Source organism: Aedes albopictus, chromosome 3 (genome assembly GCF_035046485.1).
Source record: "Aedes albopictus strain Foshan chromosome 3, AalbF5, whole genome shotgun sequence".
NCBI lineage: Eukaryota > Metazoa > Arthropoda > Insecta > Diptera > Culicidae > Aedes > Aedes albopictus.
The window spans coordinates 371,679,623-371,697,105 of NC_085138.1; positions in this window are offsets into that span (position 1 = coordinate 371,679,623).

Genomic DNA, 17,483 nt, shown 5'->3' on the forward strand with positions numbered 1-17,483 from the left:
TATGGTAAATTTTAGTTTCTCAAATGCAGCATATTTTTTTAATTATTTGTTCTTTCAATTCACTAAAAGGAGTGACAAATTCAATTGGAAAGATATTATTAGCTTCATTTCGTTTATTCAGCGTCACCTTAAATTATTATAGGTACTGAATCAACGATTCCTCGCCACAGTTCGAGCTTGCAGTCTTCCAGCCTCGACCGCGTCCTGCATTTGCCAGATCGTTCTGCACCTGGTGCGCCCATCTTGCACTCTGACCTCCAGGTCTTCTTGTACCATCCGGATCTCTTGCGGACACCAGCTTTGCATGGTTGTTGTCCGGAGCTCTCACAACATACTCTGTCCATCGTATCCTTCCAGATTTTGTGATCTTTCGGATGCTAGGTTCACCGTTGAGTGCAGCATTCATGCGGGATTCATTCTTCGCTGCCACACACCGTTCGCCTGCACATGGGCCGTCCATAAACCACGAGGTCATTGAAGGGAGGGAAGGGGGTGTTAGGGCAAAGACCATGCTCCATAAAAAACATATTTTTTTGTATGAACAAAAGACAACGCGAGGGGGGGAGGGGTTCGAAATCCCCAGAAAAAAAAAACCACGTGGTTTATGGACAGCCTCACACCGTCAAAGAACACTTTGAGATCTTACATGTTCTCCTCGAGCATAGTTCAGGCCTCGTACCCGTAGAAAATCACTTATCTTATCAGTGTTTTGTACAAGGTACATTGGGTGCGAAGTACCGTCAAGGCGCCATTCACCGTGGGGGCTCCATTCACCGTGTGCCTTCGAATATTTTTTCATTATTTCCATATTACGATTGAATGATATGACAATTTCCCTTCAATTTCACCAATACAACACTAATGTATTGTTACCATGTCAAAACGCTCATTAGAAACATTTAAAAGTATCATTTTGACACTAAAGTGTGTTTACATGAGGCGGGTTTCTGCTCGTTCACTGCATTCATAGTGAAAAATCGAAAACTGCGCTAAGGTGATTTAAGCGATAAACTAATTGTAGTAACATTTTTATTCCACCAAGAAGCAATTAAATTCACATATCAGGTATGTATTTTGCATAACCGAAGTAAGTTTAACAAGAAAGCACAATTACTCGTACTTTTTAATTGAAACAAATAGGCACGGTGAATGGGTACCCTAAAAATCAATGGTCTCCATTCACCGTGCCCCATATTGTCCCATATATCTAGAAAAAATCGAAAATGTGAACATTCGTTTTTTCTAATAAAATCTTGCAAGTTATTACTTGAAATGAATTTAAACGAAGAAAATTCCCTTGGCTGGGTTGTTTTGATCATTTTTAAACAAAGTAGAATAAAATTTCTCATACACGGTGAATGGGTCCCTACTACCACGGTGAATGGTGACCTACCACGCAATTAGGCGACCCTACTACCCTTTACTAATTGTACTATATCATCAAATTTTGTGAAAAATTTTCTACTTCTGTGGATATTGCTTTAATTTTAACCTATAATGAAAGCAATTAAAAGCGGCACCAACAATGTTTATAAGACTGATGTCAAATGACAGCCCTTATTTGCCCCGAATCCTCTTAAATCCACGGTGAATGGTGCCTTGACGGTAAAACTTTTTCGACCGCAGGTTTTTGTGGAGCTCATACTAGGCTCGGCTTCCAGTGATGATGCACCTTCGTATTTCACGGCTAACGTTGTTGTCTGCCGTTATTGAAGATCCGAGGTAGATGAAGTACTCCATCACCTCGACAACCTCCCCGTCTATCGTAACACTGCTGCCTAGGCTTGCCCGTTCGCGGTTCCTGCAGCCAGCATGTACTAAGTTTTCAAATGGTCTAGCACTAATGTCCATGTGAGAAGAATTAACATTAGTTAAAATTCACAAATATAAAGAAATAAAAAAAAAACTAATGTCCATGTAATCCCACCTGCGCGAATTCCCATAACATAACTCATTTTAGAAAATTTGGATTGATTTTATAAACATATAAATTTTATCGCCCTCATGATGATGTAAGTTTAGTTGTAGCAAAAATATTGAATTAAATATTGCTCTTTATTTGAACCAAGGCTGAGCATTGCGGGTGCAAGCTTTTATTCAGCTCCTAAATATCTAATTTTGGTAATTTTATCCAGCCTTTAGCTGGTTTGAGGATCTATGGAAAGCTACATTAAGGCTTTATATTCTTATAATAGTAATTAATCAAAACTAAAATAAACACATCCGCTTTTTTCACCGTTAACTATTCTCCGTGCAGTTGAAACCCGGAGTTTTCGACTAGCGAAGTTGCATTTTTCTCGAAGTCCGTGCGTTGGGCCTAACTTCCGAAGTGGTGCGCTATATAGCGGACCAAGTTTGCTATACAGCGCACCACTTTCGAAGTTAGCATTGAGGCTGAACAAGCGATGTTGGAAATGCGAAAACTTGCGTCGGTCAGTTGTCAAAAAATATTTGACTAAAAGCTGAACAACAGCTGATTTATGCTACATTTTTGTGAATATTTTAAAGCTAATTACAGAGATGAATAATACCATTTTCGGTGGATTTTCGACTGAATATCACCTAGGGGCGGTTATTGTATTGGCTCGGCAGTCTTATTTAATCATGGGGCAAACTACAATTCCCTCGCTCCATACCATACCACATTCAACTTGTTATTCAGTCATCCAGTTTTTGCTGATTAAACTCGAGCAAAAGAAAATATTAACAGCATAATAAAATATGTTATTTAGGCTTAATAGCTGAATAATGGAATCAGTATTTTTTATGTTATTAGCATAACATATTATGTTATAAACTTGTCTGTCATAAGCGGCAAAATAACAAATATCATAACAAAAAAATGTTCCTGGAAGACTAATTTAATAACATGCTTTGTTAGACTACACACTTAATAATTCTGAAATTTGCGCGAGACAGAAACATCAAAGAACGTAAATATTTTCAAGACTGAATCACAAATTGGACTCAATTTTACGCGCTTCATGTTGGTTGCGTTAGACGTCAACAAATCCACTTTACTAGAAACGTAGAATCAGTATCATATTCATCTACCACCTTCTAACTCGGTGAAATAGCCAAGAGGTAAGAGATGTGGATCACAATCAGCAGATCCTGAGCTTGAATCCAGCCATGTCAATATTTTACTTTTATATGTTTTATCTAACAGATCGGTTCTAGCGATTGCTAGACGCTAAGAAAATATAAGTCGTTGTAGACGTAAATTTACAGGTTTTGACCACTAAATTTGTGTCTTTGAAGACGCTCGTATATGTCAGGTTCAGGATACCTAAAATTGCATGATTTTTACTAGGTGTGTAATTACTACTTAATAACAGGAAATTTGTGAACTTGTTATTGTTCTGTTATTGTACATCACATATTTGTACATTCTCTGTAGTAGAATAATATCTAAACTTGTTCCACAACAAAATATATTATTGAAATGTTATCTTGTGGATATATCCCAATAGCTTGAACATAACAAAACAAGATTGCACAACAACACATGTTATTAAAAATATATATTTTGATAAGTTAACAATAACAAATCATGATATAATAACAGGCTATGTGATTCTGTGTTATCAACTTGCTATTATCCTCTGCTCGGGAAAAGTTGAACAAGTTGTACTTCAGATCAATATTCAGCTTTCATTTGGTTCAGCTACAAGCACCATTAACCAAAGAGTGTTCAGCTAGGGTAATTGTTCCCTTCGTTGTGGTAGTACCTAATGTTGCGGTAGTGGCAATTGAGCACTTTTTCGACTGAAATGTTACCAAAAGGCATTTTTAATAGATGTATTATGCTTAAATTATGAGATTGCACCATTTGTGTGCTTAAGATTTGCCCAAAAACCTATTTTAATAAAATATTTTCCTTAAAATTTTTGCTGCTGTGTTCCTATTGTTGCGGTAGTGTTCCTAATGTTGCGGTATCCCATATGATTTCAATGGGATACCGCAACAATAGGAACCAAAATTAAATTTTACCTCCATAATAGGAACAGTGTGCCTAATGTTGTGGTAAGCGATTTATGATCGAAAACAGAGAGAAACGATAGTTTTTATATTTTTCCAAGCAAATTTGGATAGAAAACTACCAACTAACGTTTTGCAACCCTTCATTAGATGGTACGATCATTGTTTTTAAAATAAATTTACCTTAATACCACAACGATGGGCACACTTACCCTAATACTCTCACTATTCAGCATTCATTGTTACTTGGGTTGCTCCTGGTTGCATTTGAGGTGGGGCTAAGAGGGTTGTTGGAGGAGAGTCCTTGACGGTTTAGTAGTGGACTGTAGTTGGATCCACAATCCCCCAACACGAATGGGAAGTTCCATAGGAATTAGAGAAGTATCCAAAAGGCGGGGGGGGGGGGGTGTCTTCGGTATGACTTAGATTCCCCTTTCTGCCTGGGTAGCAATGGGCATAATTCTCCGGATTACACAAATTATAACTCGCTATGTAAAACTAGTTAACCGTACTTATACACTTTTATTTGACACGATACATATATTTACAACGGATACTTATATTAAAACACGTTAAAACCTATTTACATTATGCCATGATTTTATCGGAGCAGAGGCCAAACTCCTACTGGCTAGTGTTCCCTTATCTGTTCTTTACTATACCTCCCTTCATTCATTCATTTATTTAGTTAACATCAAATTCATGATAATACTGAATCAATAATTTGCCGCCATAATACTCGATTTGCAGCTGCAGCTCTCCATCCTCGGTCACGCCCAACACTCGCCAGATCACGCTCCACCTGGTCCGCCCATCGTGTTCTCTGCGCTCCACGCCATCTTGTGCCAATCGGATGGTTAGCAAACACCAACTTTGCAGGGTTGTTGTCCGGCATTCTTGCAACATGCCCTGCCTATCGTATCCTTCCGGCTTTGGCCACTTTCTGGATGCTGGGTTCGCCGTAAAGTGCAGCAAGCTCGTGGTTCATCCTTCTCCGCCACACACCGTTCTTCTGCACGCCGCCGAAGATCGTCCTTAGCACGCGTCGCTCGAAAACTCCGAGTGCTTGCAGGTCCTCCTCGAGCATCGTCCATGTCTCGTGTCCGTAGAGAACCACCGGTCTTATTAGCGTCTTGTACATGGTACATTTGGTGCGGGGGTGAATCTTTTTTGACCGCAGTTTCTTCTGGAGCCCATAGTAGGCACGACTTCCACTGATGATGCACCTTCGTATTTCACGGCTCACGTTATTGTCAGCCGTTAGCAAGGAACCGACCCGAGCAGAAGGGAATAACAACAGCATAAGGAGCTGTGTTATTTGGGCAAAATAACTGAATAATAAAATCGATTATTTTGAAGTTATTACCATAACATATTGTGTTATAAACTTGTCTGTCATAAGCGGCAAAATAACAAATTCCATAACAAAAAAAAAATGTTCGTGGAAAACCAGTTCAATAACTTGTTTTGTTAGTTTCAATAACAACTTAATAACAGTGAATTCTGAAAATATTTCAATAACAAATTTTGATATTATTATGTTATTGATAATAATCGGATTTGCTATGATATCAAACTCGTTACTAAATAAGTAATAATACTTATTATATAAAATTATTCGCTTTGTCTCACAAACCCGCCAATAACATGAGGTTCATCACTCTGACGTAAGAAATATTTTCAAATGATTGAAAAATACTATATTCAGCTTTTAATTCATTCTAAGAGATTTGAAGTCGCAATATAATCGAACTTAAGTAATTTCTATATTATCAAATACGACGAGCTTCGATTTCCACCTGTAATTTATAAACTGTTATACTTTAATTGTTTTCGGTGCACGTGAGACCTTTGTTTTTTTTTCAGCATAGAACCTGAAGAATTTTTAGAATGCTCAACAGTTTTGCAGAAATTTTTTGGGATATTGGAAATATTGTACAGATTATAACAATTTTCCTGGAAAGATTGTTTTAATTCCTCCGATTTTTCCCTGGATTCAAGAATTATGTCGAATATTCCTCCTGGATTCTACAAGAATGCCTCCAAAAATTTTGCTAAAATTTCTCATAAACTTCCTCTGATGATTCCTACAGGACTTTCACCAGAATTTTTTGCAATATTTTTTTCTAAAATTCCTCTATTCCTCTAAGGATTCCGTCAAAAACACCTTTTGTTTATCAAATGACTTTGTCATAAAATTCTTCCATAAATTTGTCGACAGATTTGGTCATAAACTTTTCCATAAATGATTCCAAAAATCTTCCAGAAATTTCTCCGAGAGTTCTTTGACGGAATCTTTCATGGATTTTCAAAGACTCCTCTAGAAATTCCTCCAGAATCTTGCATAGAATCCCTTCAAGGGTTTCTTCAGAATTTCCTGTGATCATTAGTCCTGAAGTTCATCTTAAGATTTCTCTGAAAATTTCTTTGAGGATTTCACCATGAGTTTTTCCGAAGGATTCTCAAGCAGTTTTTCAAAAGATTCTGCCAAGAATCCTAATAATTGCTCAGAAGAATTAATTTCGGAATTTCTAAGAAAATTGCGCCCGTAGTTCTCTTGAAGACTTCTACAGGGATTTATCGAAAGGTTCCTCTAGAACTGCGAAGTGCTTATCCGAAAATTATTTAAGGAATTCTTAAAAGGAGTCGTTCAGGAATTTCCTTTTAATTGAATACAAAAATGGAACAACACAAAGGGACAGGTCATAATTGTCGAATTGTTGCTGTGATTTCAAAACTTGTTACTGTTGTGCTATTGCTGATAACTTGATCAATAGTACAACAATAACTAAACTTGTAACAACAACAAAACACGTTATTTAAATGTAATTTAGTTAATGTATATCAATAGCTTGATTAGAACAAAATGAGATTGTCCAACAAAATTTGTTATGGAAAAGCTATGCCTTGATAATTTAATAATAACAAAACAAGATATAAAAACAGGTTATGAGATTTCGTAGTTATTAACTTGCTATTCTCCTCTGCTCGGGGAGGTAGACGAATTCTTCTACCACCTCGAAAGTATCCCCGTCTATCGTAACATTGCTGCCAAGGCTTGTCCTGTCTCGCTCAGTCCCACCTACCAGCATGTACTTTGTCTTAGCCGCATTCACCACCAGTCCGACCTTTGCTGCTTCACGTTTCAGGCGGGTGTACTGTTCTGCCACCGTTCCAAATGTTCTAGCAATAATATCCATGTCATCCGCAAAACAGACAAATTGGCTGGATTTCGTGAAGATCGTACCCCGGCTGTTGAGCCCGGCTCGTCGCATAACACCTGCCTACACTATACCTCCCTTATAATTACGTAATACTGCATCTTCTCTTCACCTGATTAGTTGTAGTAGTTTCCATGTACAGTGGGGTGAAATATTTCCCAACTGCATCCAGGGATGAACCTCTGGGTGGGCAGTGATGCTCCCGAACAGGGGTTTCCAGAAAATTCCCAGAGAGCTCAAAAACGGTTATTACAAGGGGCTTCAGGGGCATTTCAGGGGGTTGTTTCAGGGGATTTGACGGGCGTTCTGTTAGGATTTGTTGACGTTTTAATAAGATTAAGTTGAGTTCATGAGAATATCAGTAGTATTAAGGTGGTTTCAGGGATGATACAAGGGACATCTCAGGAGCCTTTAAAGGGCGTTGCAAGGGGTTGGAGGGGCGTTTCAAGCTATTTCAGAGAGTTTCAGGAACATTTAAGGGCGTTCCTATAGGTTTTAGGGGCGTTCCTAGAGGTTCCAGGTGCGTTTTAGAGGGATTATGGAGGGTATTAAAGACGTCCAAAGGGGTTTCAGAGGCATTCCCAATTGATTATGATGATTTCAAGGGAGCTTTAATCAGATTATGGGGGTTTCAAGGGCGTTTCGAGGCATTTCAGGTCAAGATCGTATCGGGGGGTTCTAGAATACCTTTGAATCAAAGATAATTTTAAGAGCACTTCAAAAGCTATTGTGATGGGGTCTCTGAAAATTTTCTGAAGCTTCCTGAAATGCTTCCAAGATCCCCTGGACCCCCTTTGGAGATGTTATGAAACTCCCAAAAACTCCTCCGTAATGCTTCCGTAACGCCTCTGAATCCCGCCGAAAATGCATTGAAATTTCCTAAAATTCCTCTAAAATTCCCCTTAAATGCCTAAAAAATTTAAATTCTAGAACAAACTATCAGGTAGATCATTCCGTTCCGGTATGACTCTGCAGCCGAAGGTAATCCTTGCACTGATGGTGGGCACACAATCATCATCAAGTGACTGGAAGAAAATGAGTGAGCTAGTAAGTAAGTGAGTTTATTTATGATATTTAGAGATAGTGAGTAAGTAAGTTGTTATGTTAGTAGGGTGGTGAATTGAAAAGCAAGTGAATGATTTACCCAACAAACATTGACGCTGTACAACAAATGAATAAGCCGCTCCTAAGCTTAATTTTGAAAATTTTGGCTGAATGAGCTGTTATTCAGCTGTCATTGGGTAATGAGTGAAGTAGTGAATCAATAAGAATATGACTGAGTGAGCTAGTGAGTCAAACAATCAGTGTATGAGTAAGCTTGTTAGTGAGTGAATATGCGAGTCAGTCTTCAAAGATCATCATTGCGTACGTGAGTTTGAAAAAGCATACTTTGAAAGTTCTTATATTTTATGATCAATTCAAATCTTCGCATTTTATTGCTTCTATGCTCCTTGGTAGTAAATAAGTGAATTAGTGTGCAAGTCAGAAAGTGAGTGAGTCTGTTAATAAGTGACCTGGTAAGTGAGTGAAAATGTTAGTGAGTAAATGAATGAGTTATTGAGTAAGTGAGAGATGTTATGAGTTAGTGAGTAGCTAGCTGATAGGTAAATGAGTGAGTGAGCGAATGAATTGATTTAGTGAGTGAATGTGCGAGTAAAAAAATGGGCCAATGTGTAAAATAGTGAGTGATGAAATGTGTTAATAATTTAATGAGCGGAGCGGATGAGTAATAAAGTGAGTTATTGAGTGATGTAGTGAGTTGAATTATTGATTGATGACTGAGTTGTTAAGTGAGCGAGGAGATGAGCAAGCTGGTGAGTTAAAGAAATAGTTACTGAGTGAGTCTGATAGTGAATTAATGAGTGAGTAAATAAGTGAATGATTGAGTTAGTGAGTTATTGGCGAAAGGGGACTCGAAGTGATGAATTTGGTGAGTTTGTTCGAATTTGAATAGTGTAGTTCTACATATCACAATCACGATTATTATGCGCATTCCCTATGGGATATTTACTATACTATTTATAAATGTACTCGAGAAGGGATCACTCTGCTTTTTTCCTCGTTTCAGAGCGGGAGTTATGACGCTTAAGCATGTGCTTTCGAGCCTGAACATGAGGGTTAAATTCCTTTGTTCGATCCCAGCGAACTCATTTTCTAAGCTAAGTCACTTCCAACGTATTTACTTCACATTCATACGCACATACTATGCTGAGCGGTTGGTACGAGATTTTTCCGTTCTTTAGTTTTATTGTAGCTCCGACAACGGGACGCCAAGCAGTCAGTAGTGTGCGGTAGTTCGGCAGCAGCAAAGTTTCGCGCGCTGGCTTTGCTAGATTTTTGCGATTTTTTTTTCTCTTCTCTCTGCGGTGCTCTGACGACGGGACGTGTGTGCGCGCGCCGTGGTTCGAGTCGGTTCCGAATTTTTCGCTTCCCATCGGCGCTTGTTTCCAATAGGCCTTGACAGCGCCGCAGTGCTGCCGCCTGGCGGGAGTCGTATGGCAAACGTGAAAAAAACGAGACAAAACACGTTTGTTTATACTTCTTCGCGCACACGATGACAGATACAAATGGGATTTCCCATTGGAGTGAGTGCATTTTTGCTGCCGTCAGAGCCATTACACTTTTAGTTGATAATAAATATTTTCTTTCATTTTTTGCATTTACACAAAAGAGTGAAAAATGTTAGTTCGGGTTCGCCGGTCGAGAAAAAATCCGGGCGCCGACAAGTGAGTCGCGTTCAGTGTATTTCTGTGTGGAATAGACTAAAGGTTTCTGCTCCCTAGTGGAGTGGAGACGCGCGATAGAATTTTCTTTTTGGCTAGTTCTTGCGTCGAAAAGTGGTCGGTTGTTAACGGCGGTTTGTGTATATTGATCCATTGTCAAATCATATCACCAACCATAGGTGACTTCCGGACTGACAATGTACCTTACCCTACTAACAAAAAATTCCTTCCTGAGACAAACGTGGAGATGCAGCGAGTCGCGGTCTTTATAACAACGTTTGTCTTCCTAACATTCCCTTCCATCCTCGATGACCGTAAGGACGTGGCCAGCGCCGTTATTGACCTTATTAAAGTTGAGAGCTCTCGACCTGTGTACATTGAGAATAGTAAGCTAGTCCCAAGCCCTATTCATTGGTTCCTTGTGCAATTTCGATTGCTCTGGTCAATCACGGAGTAGCAACTACGAATTGTGCGGTCATCTGTGCTCATGCTCATGCTCATGCTCTTTAGTTTTATTGTAGCACTAGCTGGCCCGGCAAACTTTGTCTTGCCAAGAGGTTGACAACTGATGAGGTCATTTTTCCACCGCACTCTAGATTGGTTTCATTTCAATCGTGTTGATTTTCTTTTCAGCTCATGAAAAATAAGCACTTTTTAGAGTATCTTACTTTTTTAGTAGATCTTCGCAACTTTTCCCACTTATAAACACAGCCACCATGAATACGAATCGAACTGTGCAAGAGCCATACTAATCGGTTCATCCGTTTGTGAATTTTGTTGCCTCAAAGAAACTTCGAACTCATTTTTATATATAGAAAGAAAGATCAATATCCATAACAAAACGTTGCACAGTAGGACTGGCCGCACTAATTCTTGTACTGCATCTCAGATGCAGGGATGCCATATACAGTCGACTCTCTACATCTCGATATTGAAGGGACCATCGAGATAGTACTTACCTTACCAGTCAGGCTAAGGCCGGGGTGGCCTCTGCTGTACATAGTAGCCGCCTCCATTCCACTCGGTCCATGGCTGTTTGCCTCCAGTTCCGCACTCTGCGTAGGGTCCGCAGATCGTCCTCCACTTGGTCGACCCACCTAGCTCGCTGCGCACCACGTCTTCTTGTACCGGTCGGATGACTCTCGAGAACCATTTTAGTCGGGTTGCTATCCGACATCCTGATGACGTGACCCGCCCACCGTAGCCTCCCGATTTTCGCGGTATGGACGATGGTTGGTTCTCCCAGCAGCTGATGCAGCTCGTGGTTCATTCGCCTTCTCCAGGTCCCGTCTTCCATCTGCACTCCGCCGTAGATGGTACGCAACACCTTCCGTTCGAAAACTCCAAGGGCGCGTTGGTCCTCTGCACGTAGGGTCCATGTTTCGTGCCCATAGAGGACGACCGGTCTAATCAACGTTTTGTAGATGGTTAACTTCGTGTTACGGCGAATTTTATTCGATCGTAGAGTTCTGCGGAGTCCAAAGTAGGCACGATTTCCTGCCACAATGCGCCTCTGAATTTCTCTGCTGGTGTCGTTGTCGTCGGTCACCAGTGAGCCCAAGTACACGAATTCTTCAACCGCCTCGATTTCATCACCGTCGATATGAATTCGGGGTGGCGGGCGCGGTGATTCCTCCCTGGAGCCCTTGGCCATCATGTACTTTGTCTTCGACACATTAATGACTAATCCGATTCGCCTGGCTTCACTCTTTAGTCGGATGTACGTTTCCGCCATCGTCTCAAATTTACGAGCAATAATATCAATATCATCGGCGAAACCAAGCAGCTGAACGGATTTCGTGAGAATCGTCCCACTCGTGTTTATCCCCGCTCTTCTTATTACACCCTCCAAAGCAATGTTGAACAGCAAGCACGAAAGACCATCACCTTGCCGTAACCCTCTGCGAGATTCGAAGGGACTCGAGAGTGTCCCTGATACTCGAACTACGCACATCACTCGATCCATCGTCGCCTTGATCAACCGTATCAGTTTATCCGGGAATCCGTATTCGTGCGAAACGGTGAGTCGATAAGGAGAGCGTCCAATATAGCTCTGGTCCTCACAAGTTCCTACCTCATGCTTCCACGGGTCAAGCGATGACAAAGACCGCCAGCTAAGAGTTGTGTGCTTAGCTGGTAGTGCAGCCTGGGCACTGTTGTCCTTCTGACTTCAGCTAGATTGAGGAGGTACGATCCGAGTGTCTGTTCACCAAGGAGGTGCGGCTCAAACAGCGTCTGTTCTGGCATCCAGCGGCTGAGTAAGAAACGCTGCACCACGCCCAGCTAGATCCAAGGTGGTAGCCCCATCAGCGTGGTCGTCCCAGTGTTGGTTGGGACGTTAAACAGAACTGGCACGATGGCCCTCCGGCGAGACAGGAGTGTTGGCGTAGGCCCAATAAGCCACCCGTAAAAATCCCCATTGCGAATAACATAGGAGAAAATACCATCGAGATAGGGAGAGATTGAAATGGAGAAAAAATTTGTAATGCACACTAGATTGAAAAATCCTCCGTAACTAGGAAAAACCGTCAACAAACAGATGGATTGTACGACATTTCCCCGAAAACCAGTTCCCCGAATGAAGTTTCCCCGAAAGTTTTTTCCCCGAATGAACCATTTCCCCGAAAAATGTTTCCCCGAATGTACCGTTTCCCCGAAAAGAGTATTGCATCTGCCATTAAACATTCTTCAAGCATCAGTTGACGCTTACCACGCTGACGTAGTACACGTGGGCCGTATGCACAATGACCTCAATGCACAACTAGGGGTCTGGTCATTAGGCGAAGTACGCTTAGCCAAAGTACGTCAGGCTGATATACGTTAAGCCGAATGAGTTGTTCAGCTAAAGTTCATAAGGCCGAATGGGTCAGTAGGCTACTTTCCTAATTTTCTTTACAAACGATGTTCAAATTTGGTGTTGAAGTCCTAGAAGATGTTTGAGTCCCTTTAGGTTTTTAACATTCCTCGAATCTAGCGCATTATGTGGATACTGGGATAAACTTTTATGATTTTATGAAATTCTTTTATCATTTTACTTTTTCTCTTATAGATGACTCCTTAATGTTAATGTTATATTGTTACGCAAATATTTTTCAATCTTCAAACATACTATCTGAGATTTTCCTTTTTTTTATAACACGCAGTTGTTTCGAGTTTTACTATTGCATAGTTTATTAGTAATAGTTTATTACTACTGAGTACTTCATGGCAAATTCACCTTCTTTGAGAAGTCGGCTATTCTTTTAAGTATTGGGTTTTATTGTCGGTCAAACTGGTTTTTTATTCTTATTTTCATAACAGCTATGCTATCACAGATGTTTCCATTTTTTAAATAGACGGGTTTTTGACGTTTATTCATATAATTTATTCATATCATTCCACTAGATTGCCCGTATGTGACTTTAAACATAATCGGACTGATGACCTATCACTTTCACGACCCTTTCGGTCAAATGAACTTCAACCCAACGTAGGTACTTTGGCTTGACATAATTCTGCTTAATGACCGACTTTTTGGCCCAATTGATAACCTATCTTATAATAAAATTTTCCTTCTTTCAAACATAGGCTGTTCTTTCAAAATGAACTGTTCAGTTAATCATCAATAATTTAAGTGCTGCTATATTTATTAATTATTTTTTGTTTTTGTGTACAACTGTTCTAGTATCTATTTGCTACTGTAGTAGAAATCTTCATCAGAAATTCTCCCTTCTTTCATCAGATACTGTTCTTTCAAAATATGTTGTCGAAATATTAGCGGCAGTCTAACTGCTAATATTTTCTGCAGATATTTCAATTTCAAATGTTACTTCGGTCATGATAAACTTGAATCGATTTACAAAAATTCGGAAGAGTGCTTAGTTTCAAATCTATTTGTCAAACTTTTTTTTTTTATTTTACGTTTCAAAGCATTAAAAATGAGCTCATAGACTTCTTTCGTAAGCAAGCATACTTTACATTATAGCGATCGCGTGTGTTGTACTTAGTATATAATTTTTATGTTGATAATAAACGTTATTAGATTACCACAAATACGACTACTCGTTTTAAAGGTATTATTGTTTCTAAATTTTGTTTTCATCGATTGAATATTAAAAAATAACACGAAAGAACAGCCTATGAATAAAAGAAGGGAAAATTATGATGAGCGTGTTCAGGCACGGGAAAATTCATTCACTCACATTCATCTTGCCAACTGCGCTTTTTGTTTTGATTGCTTTGTATCGTTCGCTCACGGTTGGATCAAACCGTTCCAATGAACTCCACCGAGTCTCAATACAAATGAACTGCAGAAGGAAAGATTGCATAAAGAGAATGGCACCGAAGCAATTGAATCATGTCGTTCGTGGTTCTTCGGTTGGGCCGTGATTCAATGAAACTTTACGCGAACGTTCACACACGAATCAAATTTTAGATTCAGTGTGAATGAAAGATTGCATTCGCGTGATTGTTATGACAATATTATTTTGCGGGTTTGGTGCGTTTTCTTAATTTATTGGGGAAGGTAAAACATGTCTATTCGTGTTATTGGGTTTCTTGTTGATGTTTAGACTACTGTGATAATTTGAGAATCCACTGAATCATCATTTCTCAGCGACATTTCACACTAATCAAACTGATTTTGTTTACCTGTTGTGCGTCCGACGCCCCTGTGATGAACTCAACGAAACTTGTGTATGCCAGCCGCTGCGAAGTCGTGTGCGAAATTCGACTGTGATGATAATGAATTTCGGCCGAGTCTAAATGGGTGCAAATGTCGCAATATATTTCCTTGGTCGTGCGAGGGCAAAGGGGGAAAATGCGTTGACCTTGGCGGTGACATTGCGCAGATGGTGCGGCGCGGAAACGGTTGATTTGGTAAAATATATCTACTATTGTATTTACCATGTATCATGATGAGATGTGCTAGCTTTCTATCAGAAAATATTTCTACATACGGTATACCGTACTTGAATGCATGCATGTCTACCGCGCCGCCGGGACATTGATGAGGATCAAACTCGCCGATTTGTGCCTGATTTGCCTGAACGATAAATATTTGACCACTTTTGACAAATACACTCAGAAATAAAAGAAGTCATTAATGCATATTTTTCATGCAAAATGCAAGTTCGACTGGGTTCATGCATTAAGTTACTAAATAACAAATAGTTTCTGAAAACTTAATCATATTTAGTATACCAATGCATAGCTTTTAGTATTTTTCGTAAATTTAACAGTTGATTCAAATGTATATTTTTTATGCATTCAATGCATAATTTTTAGTAACTCTCAGGCCTTTTTCTTGTTATTTGACTTGATACAATATTTACTGAAAATCATGATTAAATTTATTTATTTGCATTTTTATTTTATAATATTGAATCACATATATAAATATCTTAGAATGTATGCGCTCCGCTAAGTTAGGCACTCGGTGAAGGGTGTTCCTGGTCTCGATCACATAACATAAAATTCCGGAGTTAAAATCCTGTAGATTATAAGGAAACAGTAAGAGACATATATTGTGTTATTGATAAAATATTCAATACTTACCATTTGAATGTTTAAAACATTTTTTCTTCATTAAACATCAGCACACTATACAGCTATTCCTAGAAAAATAAATTTTTAAATATTCCACCAAAATGTCTTGTACAGTCATGCTACAAGGACCGTAGATCTGAATTTAAGAAATTAGGAATCTTAACTAAACTTACGCATTGAAATACTAAAAACTAGTTCACTAATGTGTAGTTTTTAGTTATATGTATGCATAAAATTAATTTAGATATCAAATGAATAAAAAATAGTCTTTTTATGACTTTCTCGTTTTCTGAGTGTACATTGCGGCTTTTTCTTTGATCACGGAGAAATCAAACTACCTATTTTTTGGGTTGATTTTACTCAAAGCTGAGTATATCGAATAAACTAGTTACCCAAAATTAGGTTGTTTTCCCTCTTTCCCTCACCGATGTTGTCAAAAACAAACAGAGATGCATCTACCCAACGAGGGTCCTTGAGCCCAATAAGCCAATTTTGGGTAAATGCAGGTTTACTCAAATTTGGGTTGAATGAGGGGGGGTCTTGGGTTGAATTTACTTACTCTTAAGTAAATGTTTTTGCTGGAGGTGAAGGCAATTTACCTAGTGTGAGTTTAATCGATTTACTCAAATTTGGCTTATTGGGCCGAACTATGGGGTTGCGTCAAAAGAACTCAATTTTGGGTAGTTTGGCGGTTCCGTGATTTGTTTTTTTGAGAGTGACAAATATTTTTGTTTGTCCTGTACTGCCGTGAATCGCCGTCAGTCCCATCTGCAATTTGGTCAAAATTGAGTTAATGGTTGTTTTCGACCTTTCTTCGGATGAACTTTCAGCTACGTAAATGAAAATATATAGTTTGTTCAGTAAAATTGAAAAACAACACCCAAGTCAGATTGTCCCATAATGAAAAGTAATCGCAAGTCGGTCTCATCACGAACTTTTGTACCCTCTAGTACAAAGCCAAACAAAGCCAGTTTTATATTTTTTACAGTTATGTTCTCACATTTCAAACAGTTTGTGAAAGTTTCATAATGATCGCACTTGTTTTCATTTCGTGGTTTTTGAAGTTTTACATAGAAATCGATTTTGAAACCTTCAGAGTCCATTTTCTCAATGCCTACTTTTTACATATGGGACTGACTTGCGATTCACGGCAGTGTACTCCTTGGCCAAAATGTAACTGTCAAAATTAGTGAAATAGTGAAATCTTTGGTTAACATTAAAAACATAAATAAACCAGAGTAATAATTCTCTGATCTATTAAAACACGGTACAGTATAGCGGTAGTATTTTCTTTCCTTTGTCAAGTATGTAAACTTGATAATTTATTGCCCTTTTCCGGTTATATTATAATATTGTTTTCCTAAATAAGAAATTAGCCCATCTTTGCTATAAGCCCAAATAAATAATGTAGGTACGTTTGGCGATGTTATCCACATGCACTATTTAGTAAAATTGCCTGATTTCAAATTACGTGGAAATCTATAGACCCTTTCATATTTACCATCGATACTAGTTAATTTCCTAATTAGTTAAAACATGCAATTGCTTAATACCCCCAACAAACGGGATAGATAAAACTAGCACCATCAGCATCAGCAGCAGTACGACGAATGAAACGAAAGAATCGCTGCGATTGAAGGAATGCATTCACGTGTGATCCTTTCAAGACATTCGCCTTGCGATTGCAGTCCCGTACCGAATGAGTCAACGGGTGAACGTGAACAACGATGAACGCTGCCATAATTTTCGTGTATTTGCTTTTCCCCCTTCATTCGCCCGAGTGCGTAACACACTAGGGTAAAAGCCCCCTTCTTCGGCCTAGTACCTATATTCATCTCATTTTGTCTCAAGGACTAGAGATGTGCGCCGTCGAGATTTATTACTTCACGCCGCCGGATGTTTTGATTTTCTAGCACGCCGCCAGCTTAAAACTCATCACGCCGCCGAACTTAGAATTTCCCCAATAATCTTCAGAAAATAATCGATTTAAGTTTAAACGCTCCCAAAATGAATGCATGTCATTCATTGCCGA